The sequence below is a fragment of the Pleurodeles waltl genome, chromosome 12, assembly GCF_031143425.1.
Source record: "Pleurodeles waltl isolate 20211129_DDA chromosome 12, aPleWal1.hap1.20221129, whole genome shotgun sequence".
Taxonomy (NCBI): domain Eukaryota; kingdom Metazoa; phylum Chordata; class Amphibia; order Caudata; family Salamandridae; genus Pleurodeles; species Pleurodeles waltl.
Window position 1 is genome coordinate 120564820 of NC_090451.1, and position 15546 is coordinate 120580365.

The window sequence follows — 15546 nt, forward strand, 5'->3', positions numbered from 1 at the left end:
ATGTAAAGGTCAGTTTTCAGGAGGAAAAAATATAGTAGCCGAAATGTGTTCTATGAGGTGATAGTTGTCCACACATAATAAAGAGCATATATTTACAGATTGTTATGGCAACTTGTTGTCTTCAGCTTTGCTCTAAATGACCTTGTTGTCCTTCCCTACTTCAGCTTGAATTTATATGATATATGTAATGGAATCATGAAAATTACACATTCCAAACGTGTTCTATCCATATGTTATCAACTGTCACACTACCCTCAAATGAGCTAAGATTGCTTTATTTCAGTTGTACGTGGATTTAAAGTGCAATTTCATACACATATTTTACTGGTATGGTGCTTTTGAGTCTCTAGGTGTCATTCATTGTTGGGGTGCTTACATGTCAACATTAGGCAGCAAATAGTACACAAATAAGGAAAACTGCCTTCCCATTTAATGTGCATTGTTCTGCAAAACGTTTTAAGTAGGAGAAAGTAAAACTTAGTTTATAAAACCGCCTAAACTGGGAGTATTGCCGCTACAGCTTTGACACTTCAGTTTAAAAACGTACGTGCATCAACAAGAAATATTTTTGCGCTAAATAAATTGCTGTCCGACTGCTCACGTAACGCATAAAACTGAGGCAGTCGTAATTACACCACATTGAAGTAATATCTTGGTGGTTTTCGTTGACGATGACTCAGCAGCAACAGATCAGATGACTTTTTATTAGTGATAGCGCATCACGACCTTGATAAGTAAACTTACAAGGAGACACGTCTAGGTCGATGAACCTTTTGGACTACGTTCGGGGACTTCCCAGTACGAGATGTCTTTTGGCATCACAAATCAATGGATCAATATCTCAACAACAATCGCAATAACTAATCATCATGCTAATCAATAACCTTTAATGAGAGTCAATAAAGTGAACACACCATGACCTTTCAGTCATGAATAAAAACACCAATTTAGTTAAGTGTTAGGATACTTATTTCCCTATTGGTTACAATCTAAAGTCATTTCTGTTAATCTCATCGGCAATTCATCTCATTAGTAACTCTTCAGATTTGCAATTAGAAATGCAATTAATCAATGCATGGAGAATATTCACTCAGTATTAACACATCATTAATAAGAACCACCTTAGCAAAGTCTCAGTAGTGCATGATTCAAAAAAGCAAGAACTCAGTAATTTGTCTATTTGCGTCAGATTTTAGTGAACACCTTAACTAACCTCAAATTAGAATCAGCACGTAAGGCTTCATGCAAAACAATTTAGCAAATACAAATTTGGAAAACATCTAACTATGGCCTCTATCAAAGAGCAGTTGGTACCGAGAAAGAAAAGGCAAGCCGACAATTACTATTTTCGTCAGATAGTTACCCATCCAACGGATCAGCAAACAGCGTCAGTCTTTGTCCTCAGGGCATCAGTCGTTTTCACCTTCAGCAAAGATAGGACAGGGCAAAGCCTCTGTATTGCATAGCTGAGGAACAAGAACTCCCCTCATATAGAGGAGATATGAGTATCAGGTAAGGAATAAGTAAAGGGTGGTTTAGAGTATCAGGACGAACAAACGGCAAAGCCTCAAAGGAAATGGCCTAAATGGCTCAGTAGAATGGCAAAGAATGGGTTGGAGTGGAATGTCCAATAAATAGCTGATTTCTGCTCAGTTCATATGGTTAAATCAAAATGGTCTAATTTACTCCTAATTCCTCGTTGGATAATAATTTGTTCATCGTTATCTCTGTCCAATAATTATTCACGCATTTCACGAGAATTTTCCACAAACCATAGTTCACATGTCGTTGATTGGCCCATGTTATTGACGTCTTCATCGGTTGGAATGTCAGGTAAGAAAAGTTACACTTTACGCACCAGTCAGTAGTTCCATTGTTTTCTCCTACTCCAGGCAACCTTGCACCTGTTACGAATTACACTGTTGCATTCAGCAAGAATGTCTCCTTGAGCAAGTCGGGTCCCATGAGAAAGAATTTACTAGAGCTACACACATCTCTAGCTTCTGGAAAAGTACAGTTTAGTGTCCTTCAGGAAAACAGCACATTGCACGTTAGAAAAAGACAGTTTAATATGAGACCAGGCATGTAGGCCCAGACCCTCGCTAAACTAAGGCCTAGTGCTTAATGTACAAACTCCTAATACATAACTCCAATTTTGATATGTTAATACAAGTTCAAAACATCAGTACATAATTAATTCAGCATTAATAACTTTCATTAGTCTTCGTATACATTGGTAGCCACTCCCCGTGGGCACATTTTAAACGCGTGCATTATTTCTACATTAACACATTTTCTATGCAGTTTCATTACACAATTGTTGGAAAATGGGTTATTGGTAGGGCAGGTAGGTACCTACACCTAGCAACAAGCCACTAACCTCCACATAGGTACAGTTAGGTCTCAGTAAATTAATCCCAGCTCTACCCTTGGTAGCTTGGCATCGAGCGTCAAGGCTTAACTTAGGAGACAAAGTGTAAAGCATTCAAATATCACAAAACAGTAATTAAATAAAACACAGGAAACAGTTTAAAAATCCAAAACCAATTTATAAAAATAGCTTATATTTTTATCTTTAAAATGACACAAAAACGATTAAAATCGGTTCAGGGGAACCGGAGATATGAATTTTTAAAGTATTATTATTTTCTAGCGCTTAGAAACAAAAAGCGCCAATCGGGTCATCTGGTTGCACCAGGACCGGGGCAAAGTCAAACTTTCAGGCCGACCGCGATGGAGCCCTGCTCGGCTACAAGTCGCGGGAGGCCTCGGTTAAAAAGTTACCTTCTGACTTAGTCTCTTTTTTGATGTTTTTCTTCCCCGGGACGAACCTGCCAGTTGAATCCGACCTCCTGGAGCCCTTGTCCGGATACGCGAAGTCGGTTTCCTCGGAGGTGATTTTTACCTTCGGACTTAGTCGTTTTTTCGAGATGAAAATCCTTCGACCGGGGTAAACCTGGATCTTAATCCGACGTCCATGGAGCCCTTCTCGGATACGATGGCTGGGAGGTCCCGGTCAACTTTTTACGTTCGGACTTAGTCTCTTTTTTGGATGTTTTTCTTTACCGGGACGAACCACGAAGTCAGGCCGGGTCGCGGTTGAGGCAAGCCGGCTATAATTTCCGCGTCGGGTCGGTCACTTTATGGAGCTTTTTTTCAAAAATTCTCCAATCTTTTCCAAACTTCTGGGGCTTCACCCAGATGTTCTTTTAAGGTTCTTTTGGGGTCCACAGCTCACCCCAAGGGTCCAGAAGTTCTGTGATGGTCCTTGGGGGTGCGGACTTCAACTCCCAAAATGCACCTGGCGCAAACTCCTTTTTGGCCACTGGACAGTGGTCAGCTGGTCGTTTTCTTCAGGAGTTGGTGCAGGGGACTCTGGTTTAGCAATTTTTCACCTGTAGCAAACAGGGAGTCCCTCCTTGAACCAGTTGAAGCCAGGCAAAGTCCTTCTTGTGGTGAAGCCCAAGTGTGCAGCTGGTGCAGTCCTTCTGAGTGCAGGGTCCAGGTGCAGGCCAGGGGTCCAGCAGGGCAGTCCTTCTTCTTCTTTAGTTCCTTTCTTGTTGAATTCTGGAGGGGATCTGAGGCGTGGGTGCAGGTCTGCCAGTTTTATCCTTGCTCCTGGGTGAAAAGCAGGGGGGGCCCTGGTTCTGCAATCAGGGACAGGGTCGTCCCCCTGTGATGACCACTTCCTGGGAAGTGTGGCAAAAATCCATCCCAGAAGGCAACAGTCTCCAAAAATCCAACATGGATGAATCTGATTTTTGGAGGTTACATCTGGCTGAGCCCACCCACTGGTGTGGCTAAAAATCATAAACACACCCCTCTCCTGCCCTCTCCTAATCTAATCAAGGGGGCACCTAGCTGTCTGGGGTTGCAGGATGTGGGGGTGTTGCTGGGTGCTGCAAATGTCCTTCTCTGCCTTTGAAGAGCAGTTTGGCAGCCCTCCCCCTTCCTGCCTCACCATCTGCTGAGGGGAGATTTTCTCTCCCCCAAGCACATTCCTTTGTGTGAAGCCAGGCCACTTCACACCTCATTAAAGTAGCCTGGCAGAAGCTGCTGCAGGCTGACCAATCAGAGCACAGCAGCAAAAACAATGCAGAGCTGAAATTGGCAACTTTTTAGGTAAAGTCTAAACTTTTTACCTGTACTAGTTATATTAAATCCAACAACTGGAAGTTGTGGGATTTATTATAACAATCAATTTGATACCAAATTCTTGGTATGTAACATTTAAGGAGACTTTAACATTTAAAATAAAGTCTGCCCATTCTAGCCTATGAAGGCCATTTACTTCAATGAGGAAAAAACGAATTTGGCTGTTTTTACCTCACCAGGGCTTATAAATCTATTTTTATAAAGTCCCTGCTTATAGTTACATGGCACCCAGCCCTAGGGGCACATAGGGCACACCTTAGGGGTGACTTATATGTAAAAATAAGGTAGTTTAAGACTTTGGAAGTACCTTTAATTCCAAAGTCGAATTTGCATATAACTTTAATTTAAAAGCAGCCAGCAAGGCAGGCTTGCTTTTAAAATGACACTGGGCACCTCAGCAATGCACCTAGGTGTGCACCACCTATGCTGTGGTCCCTAAACCTACATGCCCTACCATATACTAGGGACTTATAGGTAGTTTAACTTAGCCAATTATAATTAGCCTAATTTGCATATCCATTTTACACAGAGCACAGGCCCTGGGACTGGTTAGCAGTACCCAGGGCACCATCAGAGTCAGGAAAACACCAGCATAAAGTGGAAAATGGGGGCAAAAAGTTATGGGGCCTCTGCAATCAGCCCCAGTTTCTCACACAACCCCCCCCAGCCCACACGCCCAGGAGACTCAGCCCAACCCTGGGAGAGTCTTCCTGGCTTGTTAGGCGAGGAAGACAGTGAAGAAAACTGGCTGTCCCTTTGCAGGGCCTACTCTGCCTTACATCCTCCTGTCAGGGTCTCTCCCTCTGGGTAGTGAACCCACCCCAACAATGAAAGGACCCATTTCAAACTGAAACTTCCCTCTAGGGGGGTCTTCCTCCTCTCTCTCTGCCAACTTGGGTAGTGAGGTGCCCACCTCCCCTACTCCAAACTTTGCTAGGGCAACACCTAGCTTACCCAAAGAGGTCACCCAACACTTGAGCAACCCCACCATGACCAATAGGGTCAGGGGGCCTACTTTGCTATTGGCCCTGGGGTCTGCCTCCCAGGCCAAGTACAGTGCTGCCAGGAAGGCTAGCACCCAGCAGAGGCTACTGACAGCTGTCAGTACCCAGAACCACACCCTAAGCTCTCCACTGACAGGTGGCTGAGCTGCTTTAGGGGCATCTTTGGGGTCCTGGCACCCCTCTTGCTGTCTAGAGTGGGGGGCTACCACCTCCTGTGGCAGACACCCTCCTTCCACTCTCCCTTCTGTCAGTGCAGGGGCAACACCTTGCATCTGGACAGCTGCCTGACTACTCAGGACTTCCTTGGGGTCAGGTGAGGCCTCACCAGTGCCAACTCTGGGCTCCCCCCTTACTGGGGCAGAGGGCCCTTGGCTCCCTGGAACTCTCTTTAAGAGTGGCCTACCTTTCCTTCTCTTCTTTCCTTTTCTTGGGGACCCCTGTCTCCTAACTGTAGGGACTGACTCCCCAGGACTTTGGGTTGGGGGGGCGCCCTGGGCGACCACCCCATCTGTGACCAGACTCACCTCTGGGAGGTCATTGCCCAGGATACAATCTAGGGGAAGGTCAGCACTGACTACCACCTTAATCCAGTCAAGGATACCCTCCCTCTCTAGGGGCACTATGGCTACAGGTTTGGAGGTGACCTCCCCTGTGGCTATCCTGACTTTCTTTGTCTTTCCTGGGACATACATGTCTGGGGTCACTAACCGGTCACTCACTATAGTGTGACTGGCACCGGTGTCTCTCAGGCCAATGGTAGGGATCCCATTCACTTGAAGGTGGTGGAAGTGCCTACTCCCACCCTCAGGGATCACCAGCTTACCATCTGGTCCTGTCTCCCAGCACAATGCTAGGAGGACTTCATCATCTGAGGAATCCTCCTCTATGGCTACACTGGACAGCCCAGTGCTAACCACCTTCTTTGGACAGGCTGCATCTCCTCTGAAGTGACCTGCCTGCTGACAGTCAAAGCAAGCCCTACTGTCCAAGAGCTTTTTTAACCCTGGGTCTCCCTGTCTCTGATTGTCAGAGTGGGAGTGGGATTTACTCTCCTCCTTCTTAGGGTTCTGGGGTACAGAGGGAGTCTCTGTGGTGGGCTTACCACCTCCCTCCTTAGGTTTTTGGGGACCTGTCCCCCCCTTCTTGGAGTCTCCCCCCTGGGACTTGACAACCACCCTGGTTCTCAACCACTCATCAGCTGCCTCCCCTAGCTCTCTAGGGTTGGTCTGCTTAGAGTCCACTAGATGCTGGCGTAACCTTTCTTGGATACAATTGGTCAAGATGTGCTCTCTCATGATCAGATTGTATAACCCCTCATAAGTATCTACTTTGTTGCCAATAATCCAGCCCTCTAGTGCCTTTAGTGAAATGTCCACAAAGTCAACCCAAGACTGGGTACTGACCTTCTGGGTGTCCCTGAACTTCATTCTATATTGCTCTGGGGTCAGACCAAACTTCTTGGCTAAGCACCTCTTCATACTAGGGTATGAATCTGCCTCCTCCCCCCTTAAGGTCAGAAGCCTATCCCTCCCTGAGTTGGGGACCAACTCCCACAAAAGGGAACCCCAGTATTGAGGCCTAACCCTTCTCATTTGGAGTGCCCTCTCAAAGGCCCCTAGCCACTTATCTATGTCATCCCCCTCTATATAAGCAGGAACTACCCCCTTGGGTAATCTGGGGAAAACTCCCCCACCCATGGACACCTCAGCTTCTTTATCGCTGCTTCCATCTCTTTTCTCTTTGTATGCCCACTTTTTCTTTTCTAGGGCCAGCTTCTCTGCTTCCAAAGCTATGTATGCTAGCTGGGCCTCCAGCTCTCTTTCTCTGATGGATGGGTTCTCTCCTCCTGAAAGGACCTCCTTCCCACCACTAGCTTTGGGTCTGCCCCTAGTGACTGTGTTTACTGAGGACCGTTCTTCCACTTCCTCACTTAGGCTCAGATGCCTTCCCTCCCCTGAGTGGTTAGAGTTAGCATCTTCCCCTTTTTCTTCCCCCTCTGGAGCTTCCTCTGTCTCTACCTCTTGGGCCTCAGCCCATGCTGTCAGGGATTTAATCAGGATTTCCTTCCTGAGATTAGTGGTTGCAGGCAACCCTCTTTCAATACACAACCCCCTAAGCTGGACTACTGTCAGTGTGGGTAGGCTAGCCAGATCAAGCTCCATGGTTCCCTAGTTTTGTGTCAACAAAAACTTTTTGCAAAAATTGGAAACAAGAATTTAGAAAAATTACAAAAATTCAATAATTGAAATTAATCCAAATTAAAAATTAAAAACAATTTTTGCACTAGGACAATTTAAAGGATTTTTAATTTGTTTTACCTAAAACTGTAACGTGATATTGAACACAAGTACAGGATCCCGTCGCTGCTTCCAATTATGTTGGAAAATGGGTTATTGGTAGGGCAGGTAGGTACCTACACCTAGCAACAAGCCACTAACCTCCACATAGGTACAGTTAGGTCTCAGTAAATTAATCCCAGCTCTACCCTTGGTAGCTTGGCATCGAGCGTCAAGGCTTAACTTAGGAGACAAAGTGTAAAGCATTCAAATATCACAAAACAGTAATTAAATAAAACACAGGAAACAGTTTAAAAATCCAAAACCAATTTATAAAAATAGCTTATATTTTTATCTTTAAAATGACACAAAAACGATTAAAATCGGTTCAGGTGAACCGGAGATATGAATTTTTAAAGTATTATTATTTTCTAGCGCTTAGAAACAAAAAGCGCCAATCGGGTCATCTGGTTGCACCAGGACCGGGGCAAAGTCAAACTTTCAGGCCGACCGCGATGGAGCCCTGCTCGGCTACAAGTCGCGGGAGGCCTCGGTTAAAAAGTTACCTTCTGACTTAGTCTCTTTTTTGATGTTTTTCTTCCCCGGGACGAACCTGCCAGTTAAATCCGACCTCCTGGAGCCCTTGTCCGGATACGCGAAGTCGGTTTCCTCGGAGGTGATTTTTACCTTCGGACTTAGTCGTTTTTTCGAGATGAAAATCCTTCGACCGGGGTAAACCTGGATCTTAATCCGACGTCCATGGAGCCCTTCTCGGATACGATGGCTGGGAGGTCCCGGTCAACTTTTTACGTTCGGACTTAGTCTCTTTTTTGGATGTTTTTCTTTACCGGGACGAACCACGAAGTCAGGCCGGGTCGCGGTTGAGGCAAGCCGGCTAGAATTTCCGCGTCGGGTCGGTCACTTTATGGAGCTTTTTTTCAAAAATTCTCCAATCTTTTCCAAACTTCTGGGGCTTCACCCAGATGTTCTTTTAAGGTTCTTTTGGGGTCCACAGCTCACCCCAAGGGTCCAGAAGTTCTGTGATGGTCCTTGGGGGTGCGGACTTCAACTCCCAGAATGCACCTGGCGCAAACTCCTTTTTGGCCACTGGACAGTGGTCAGCTGGTCGTTTTCTTCAGGAGTTGGTGCAGGGGACTCTGGTTTAGCAATTTTTCACCTGTAGCAAACAGGGAGTCCCTCCTTGAACCAGTTGAAGCCAGGCAAAGTCCTTCTTGTGGTGAAGCCCAAGTGTGCAGCTGGTGCAGTCCTTCTGAGTGCAGGGTCCAGGTGCAGGCCAGGGGTCCAGCAGGGCAGTCCTTCTTCTTCTTTAGTTCCTTTCTTGTTGAATTCTGGAGGGGATCTGAGGCGTGGGTGCAGGTCTGCCAGTTTTATCCTTGCTCCTGGGTGAAAAGCAGGGGGGGCCCTGGTTCTCCAATCAGGGACAGGGTCGTCCCCCTGTGATGACCACTTCCTGGGAAGTGTGGCAAAAATCCATCCCAGAAGGCAACATGGATGAATCTGATTTTTGGAGGTTACATCTGGCTGAGCCCACCCACTGGTGTGGCTAAAAATCATAAACACACCCCTCTCCTGCCCTCTCCTAATCTAATCAAGGGGGCACCTAGCTGTCTGGGGTTGCAGGATGTGGGGGTGTTGCTGGGTGCTGCAAATGTCCTTCTCTGCCTTTGAAGAGCAGTTTGGCAGCCCTCCCCCTTCCTGCCTCACCATCTGCTGAGGGGAGATTTTCTCTCCCCCAAGCACATTCCTTTGTGTGAAGCCAGGCCACTTCACACCTCATTAAAGTAGCCTGGCAGAAGCTGCTGCAGGCTGACCAATCAGAGCACAGCAGCAAAAACAATGCAGAGCTGAAATTGGCAACTTTTTAGGTAAAGTCTAAACTTTTTACCTGTACTAGTTATATTAAATCCAACAACTGGAAGTTGTGGGATTTATTATAACAATCAATTTGATACCAAATTCTTGGTATGTAACATTTAAGGAGACTTTAACATTTAAAATAAAGTCTGCCCATTCTAGCCTATGAAGGCCATTTACTTCAATGAGGAAAAAACGAATTTGGCTGTTTTTACCTCACCAGGGCTTATAAATCTATTTTTATAAAGTCCCTGCTTATAGTTACATGGCACCCAGCCCTAGGGGCACATAGGGCACACCTTAGGGGTGACTTATATGTAAAAATAAGGTAGTTTAAGACTTTGGAAGTACCTTTAATTCCAAAGTCGAATTTGCATATAACTTTAATTTAAAAGCAGCCAGCAAGGCAGGCTTGCTTTTAAAATGACACTGGGCACCTCAGCAATGCACCTAGGTGTGCACCACCTATGCTGTGGTCCCTAAACCTACATGCCCTACCATATACTAGGGACTTATAGGTAGTTTAACTTAGCCAATTATAATTAGCCTAATTTGCATATCCATTTTACACAGAGCACAGGCCCTGGGACTGGTTAGCAGTACCCAGGGCACCATCAGAGTCAGGAAAACACCAGCATAAAGTGGAAAATGGGGGCAAAAAGTTATGGGGCCTCTGCAATCAGCCCCAGTTTCTCACAACAATATATTGCAAACTTCTACGTCCCCCAACTTAACAACCCTCCGCCTGAGGAAAGAATTTGTGATTCATGCACAGAACCCGGCCGGCGCTGTTTACAGTAATGCCTAAGCACAGTGCTCACCTGAGCGGTGTTTCCAAACCGAGACATTGTACTGTCGGAAATACCATGGGATACGTAATTTAACTTTCACATAAAATAGGGTTAAACCAGACATACCGCATATTAAAAAGTAAACACACAATAATAAACCGACAAGGGTGGGATTCGAACCCACGCATGCAGAGCACAATGGATTAGCAGTCCATCGCCTTAACCACTCGGCCACCTTGTCGAGTAAAGGTCAGTTTTCAGGAGGAAAAAATATAGTAGCCGAAATGTGTTCTATGAGGTGATAGTTGTCCACACATAATAAAGAGCATATATTTACAGATTGTTATGGCAACTTGTTGTCTTCAGCTTTGCTCTAAATGACCTTGTTGTCCTTCCCTACTTCAGCTTGAATTTATATGATATATGTAATGGAATCATGAAAATTACACATTCCAAACGTGTTCTATCCATATGTGATCTACTGTCACACTACCCTCAAATGAGCTAAGATTGCTTTATTTCAGTTGTACGTGGATTTAAAGTGCAATTTCATACAAATATTTTACTGGTATGGTGCTTTCGAGTCTCTAAGTGTCATTCATTGTTGGGGTGCTTACATGTCAACATTAGGCAGCAAATAGTACACAAATAAGGAAAACTGCCTTCCCATTTAATGTGCATTGTTCTGCAAAACGTTTTAAGTAGGAGAAAGTAAAACTTAGTTTATAAAACCGCCTAAACTGGGAGTATTGCCGCTACAGCTTTGACACTTCAGTTTAAAAACGTACGTGCATCAACAAGAAATATTTTTGCGCTAAATAAATTGCTGTCCGACTGCTCACGTAACGCATAAAACTGAGGCAGTCGTAATTACACCACATTGAAGTAATATCTTGGTGGTTTTCGTTGACGATGACTCAGCAGCAACAGATCAGATGACTTTTTATTAGTGATAGCGCATCACGACCTTGATAAGTAAACTTACAAGGAGACACGTCTAGGTCGATGAACCTTTTGGACTACGTTCGGGGACTTCCCAGTACGAGATGTCTTTTGGCATCACAAATCAATGGATCAATATCTCAACAACAATCGCAATAACTAATCATCATGCTAATCAATAACCTTTAATGAGAGTCAATAAAGTGAACACACCATGACCTTTCAGTCATGAATAAAAACACCAATTTAGTTAAGTGTTAGGATACTTATTTCCCTATTGGTTACAATCTAAAGTCATTTCTGTTAATCTCATCGGCAATTCATCTCATTAGTAACTCTTCAGATTTGCAATTAGAAATGCAATTAATCAATGCATGGGGAATATTCACTCAGTATTAACACATCATTAATAAGAACCAACTTAGCAAAGTCTCAGTAGTGCATATTTCAAAAAAGCAAGAACTCAGTAATTTGTCTATTTGCGTCAGATTTTAGTGAACACCTTAACTAACCTCAAATTAGCATCAGCATGTTGGGCTTCATGCAAAACAATTTAGCAAACACAAATTTGGAAAACATCTAACTATGGCCTCTATCAAAGAGCAGTTGGTACCGAGAAAGAAAAGGCAAGCCGACAATTACAATTTTCATCAGATAGTTACCCATCCAAAGGATCAGCAAACAGCGTCAGTCTTTGTCCTCAGGGCATCAGTCGTTTTCACCATCAGCAAAGATAGGACAGGGCAAAGCCTCTGTATTGCATAGCTGAGGAACAAGAACTCCCCTCATATAGAGGAGATATGAGTATCAGGTAAGGAATAAGTAAAGGGTGGTTTAGAGTATCAGGACGAACAAACGGCAAAGTCTCAAAGGAAATGGCCTAAATGGCTCAGTAGAATGGCAAAGAATGGGTTGGAGTGGAATGTCCAATAAATAGCTGATTTCTGCTCAGTTCATATGGTTAAATCAAAACAGTCTAATTTACTCCTAATTCCTCGTTGGATAATAATTTGTGCATCGTTATCTCTGTCCAATAATTATTCACGCATTTCACCAGAATTTTCCACAAACCATAGTTCACATGTCGTTGATTGGCCCATGTTATTGACGTCTTCATCGGTTGGAATGTCAGGTAAGAAAAGTTACACTTTACGCACCAGTCAGTAGTTCCATTGTTTTCTCCTACTCCAGGCAACCTTGCACCTGTTACGAATTACACTGTTGCATTCAGCAAGAATGTCTCCTTGAGCAAGTCGGGTCCCATGAGAAAGAATTTACTAGAGCTACACACATCTCTAGCTTCTGGAAAAGTACAGTTTCGTGTCCTTCAGGAAAACAGCACATTGCACGTTAGAAAAACACAGTTTAATATGAGACCAGGCATGTAGGCCCAGACCCTCGCTAAACTAAGGCCTAGTGCTTAATGTACAAACTCCTAATACATAACTCCAATTTTGATATGTTAATACAAGTTCAAAACATCAGTACATAATTAATTCAGCATTAATAACTTTCATTAGTCTTCGTATACATTGGTAGCCACTCCCCGTGGGCACATTTCAAACGCGTGCATTATTTCTACATTAACACATTTTCTATGCAGTTTCATTACACAATATATTGCAAACTTCTACGTCCCCCAACTTAACAACCCTCCGCCTGAGGAAAGAATTTGTGATTCATGCACAGAACCCGGCCGGCGCTGTTTACAGTAATGCCTAAGCACAGTGCTCACCTGAGCAGTGTTTCCAAACCGAGGCATTGTACTGTCGGAAATACCATGGGATACGTAATTTAACTTTCACATCAAATAGGGTTAAACCAGACATACCGCATATTAAAAAGTAAACACACAATAATAAACCGACAAGGGTGGGATTCGAACCAACGCATGCAGAGCACAATGGATTAGCAGTCCATCGCCTTAACCACTCGGCCACCTTTTCATGTAAAAGTCAGTTTTCAGGAGGAAAAAATATAGTAGCCGAAATGTGTTCTATGAGGTGATAGTTGTCCACACATAATAAAGAGCATATATTTACAGATTGTTATGGCAACTTGTTGTCTTCAGCTTTTCTCTAAATGACCTTGTTGTCCTTCCCTACTTCAGCTTGAATTTATATGATATATGTAATGGAATCATGAAAATTACACATTCCAAACGTGTTCTATCCATATGTGATCTACTGTCACACTACCCTCAAATGAGCTAAGATTGCTTTATTTCAGTTGTACGTGGATTTAAAGTGCAATTTCATACAAATATTTTACTGGAATGGTGCTTTCGAGTCTCTAGGTGTCATTCATTGTTGGGGTGCTTACATGTCAACATTAGGAAGCAAATAGTACACAAATAAGGAAAACTGCCTTCCCATTTAATGTGCATTGTTCTGCAAAACGTTTTAAGTAGGAGAAAGTAAAACTTAGTTTATAAAACCGCCTAAACTGAGAGTATTGCCGCTACAGCTTTGACACTTCAGTTTAAAAACGTACGTGCATCAACAAGAAATATTTTTGCGCTAAATAAATTGCTGTCCGACTGCTCACGTAACGCATAAAACTGAGGCAGTCGTAATTACACCACATTGAAGTAATATCTTGGTGGTTTTCGTTGACGATGACTCAGCAGCAACAGATCAGATGACTTTTTATTAGTGATAGCGCATCACGGCCTTGATAAGTAAACTTACAAGGAGACACGCCTAGGTAGATGAACCTTTTGGACTACGTTCGGGGACTTCCCAGTACGAGATGTCTTTTGGCATCACAAATCAATGGATCAATATCTCAACAACAATCGCAATAACTAATCATCATGCTAATCAATAACCTTTAATGAGAGTAAATAAAGTGAACACACCATGACCTTTCAGTCATGAATAAAAACACCAATTTAGTTAAGTGTTAGGATACTTATTTCCCTATTGGTTACAATCTAAAGTAATTTCTGTTAATCTCATCGGCAATTCATCTCATTAGTAACTCTTCAGATTTGCAATTAGAAATGCAATTAATCAATGCATGGGGAATATTCACTCAGTATTAACACATCATTAATAAGAACCAACTTAGCAAAGTCTCAGTAGTGCATATTTCAAAAAAGCAAGAACTCAGTAATTTGTCTATTTGCGTCAGATTTTAGTGAACACCTTAACTAACCTCAAATTAGCATCAGCATGTTGGGCTTCATGCAAAACAATTTAGCAAACACAAATTTGGAAAACATCTAACTATGGCCTCTATCAAAGAGCAGTTGGTACCGAGAAAGAAAAGGCAAGCCGACAATTACAATTTTCATCAGATAGTTACCCATCCAAAGGATCAGCAAACAGCGTCAGTCTTTGTCCTCAGGGCATCAGTCGTTTTCACCATCAGCAAAGATAGGACAGGGCAAAGCCTCTGTATTGCATAGCTGAGGAACAAGAACTCCCCTCATATAGAGGAGATATGAGTATCAGGTAAGGAATAAGTAAAGGGTGGTTTAGAGTATCAGGACGAACAAACGGCAAAGTCTCAAAGGAAATGGCCTAAATGGCTCAGTAGAATGGCAAAGAATGGGTTGGAGTGGAATGTCCAATAAATAGCTGATTTCTGCTCAGGTCATATGGTTAAATCAAAACTGTCTAATTTACTCCTAATTCCTCGTTGGATAATAATTTCTGCATCGTTATCTCTGTCCAATAATTATTCACGCATTTCACCAGAATTTTCCACAAACCATAGTTCACATGTCGTTGATTGGCCCATGTTATTGACGTCTTCATCGGTTGGAATGTCAGGTAAGAAAAGTTACACTTTACGCAAAAGTCAGTAGTTCCATTGTTTTCTCCTACTCCAGGCAACCTTGCACCTGTTACGAATTACACTGTTGCATTCAGCAAGAATGTCTCCTTGAGCAAGTCGGGTCCCATGAGAAAGAATTTACTAGAGCTACACACATCTCTAGCTTCTGGAAAAGTAAAGTTTCGTGTCCTTCAGGAAAACAGCACATTGCACGTTAGAAAAACACAGTTTAATATGAGACCAGGCATGTAGGCCCAGACCCTCGCTAAACTAAGGCCTATTGCTTAATGTACAAACTCCTAATACATAACTCCAATTTTGATATGTTAATACAAGTTCAAAACATCAGTACATAATTAATTCAGCATTAATAACTTTCATTAGTCTTCGTATACATTGGTAGCCACTCCCCGTGGGCACATTTCAAACGCGTGCATTATTTCTACATTAACACATTTTCTATGCAGTTTCATTACACAATATATTGCAAACTTCTACGTCCCCCAACTTAACAACCCTCCGCCTGAGGAAAGAATTTGTGATTCATGCACAGAACCCGGCCGGCGCTGTTTACAGTAATGCCTAAGCACAGTGCTCACCTGAGCGGTGTTTCCAAACCGAGGCATTGTACTGTCGGAAATACCATGGGATACGTAATTTAACTTTCACATAAAATAGGGTTAAACCAGACATACCGCATATTAAAAAGTAAACACACAA

General features: G+C 43.3%; 2 non-coding genes across 2 annotated transcripts; both read right to left on the reverse strand.

Moving 5' to 3' along the window:
* Positions 1–10260: 10260 nt before the first annotated feature.
* Positions 10261–10342, reverse strand: TRNAS-GCU (transfer RNA serine (anticodon GCU)). The gene has a single exon. It is a non-coding gene; the product is annotated as a tRNA-Ser (tRNA).
* Positions 10343–12907: 2565 nt separating this feature from the next.
* On the reverse strand, positions 12908–12989 carry TRNAS-GCU (transfer RNA serine (anticodon GCU)). Its single transcript has one exon. It is a non-coding gene; the product is annotated as a tRNA-Ser (tRNA).
* Positions 12990–15546: the final 2557 nt, after the last annotated feature.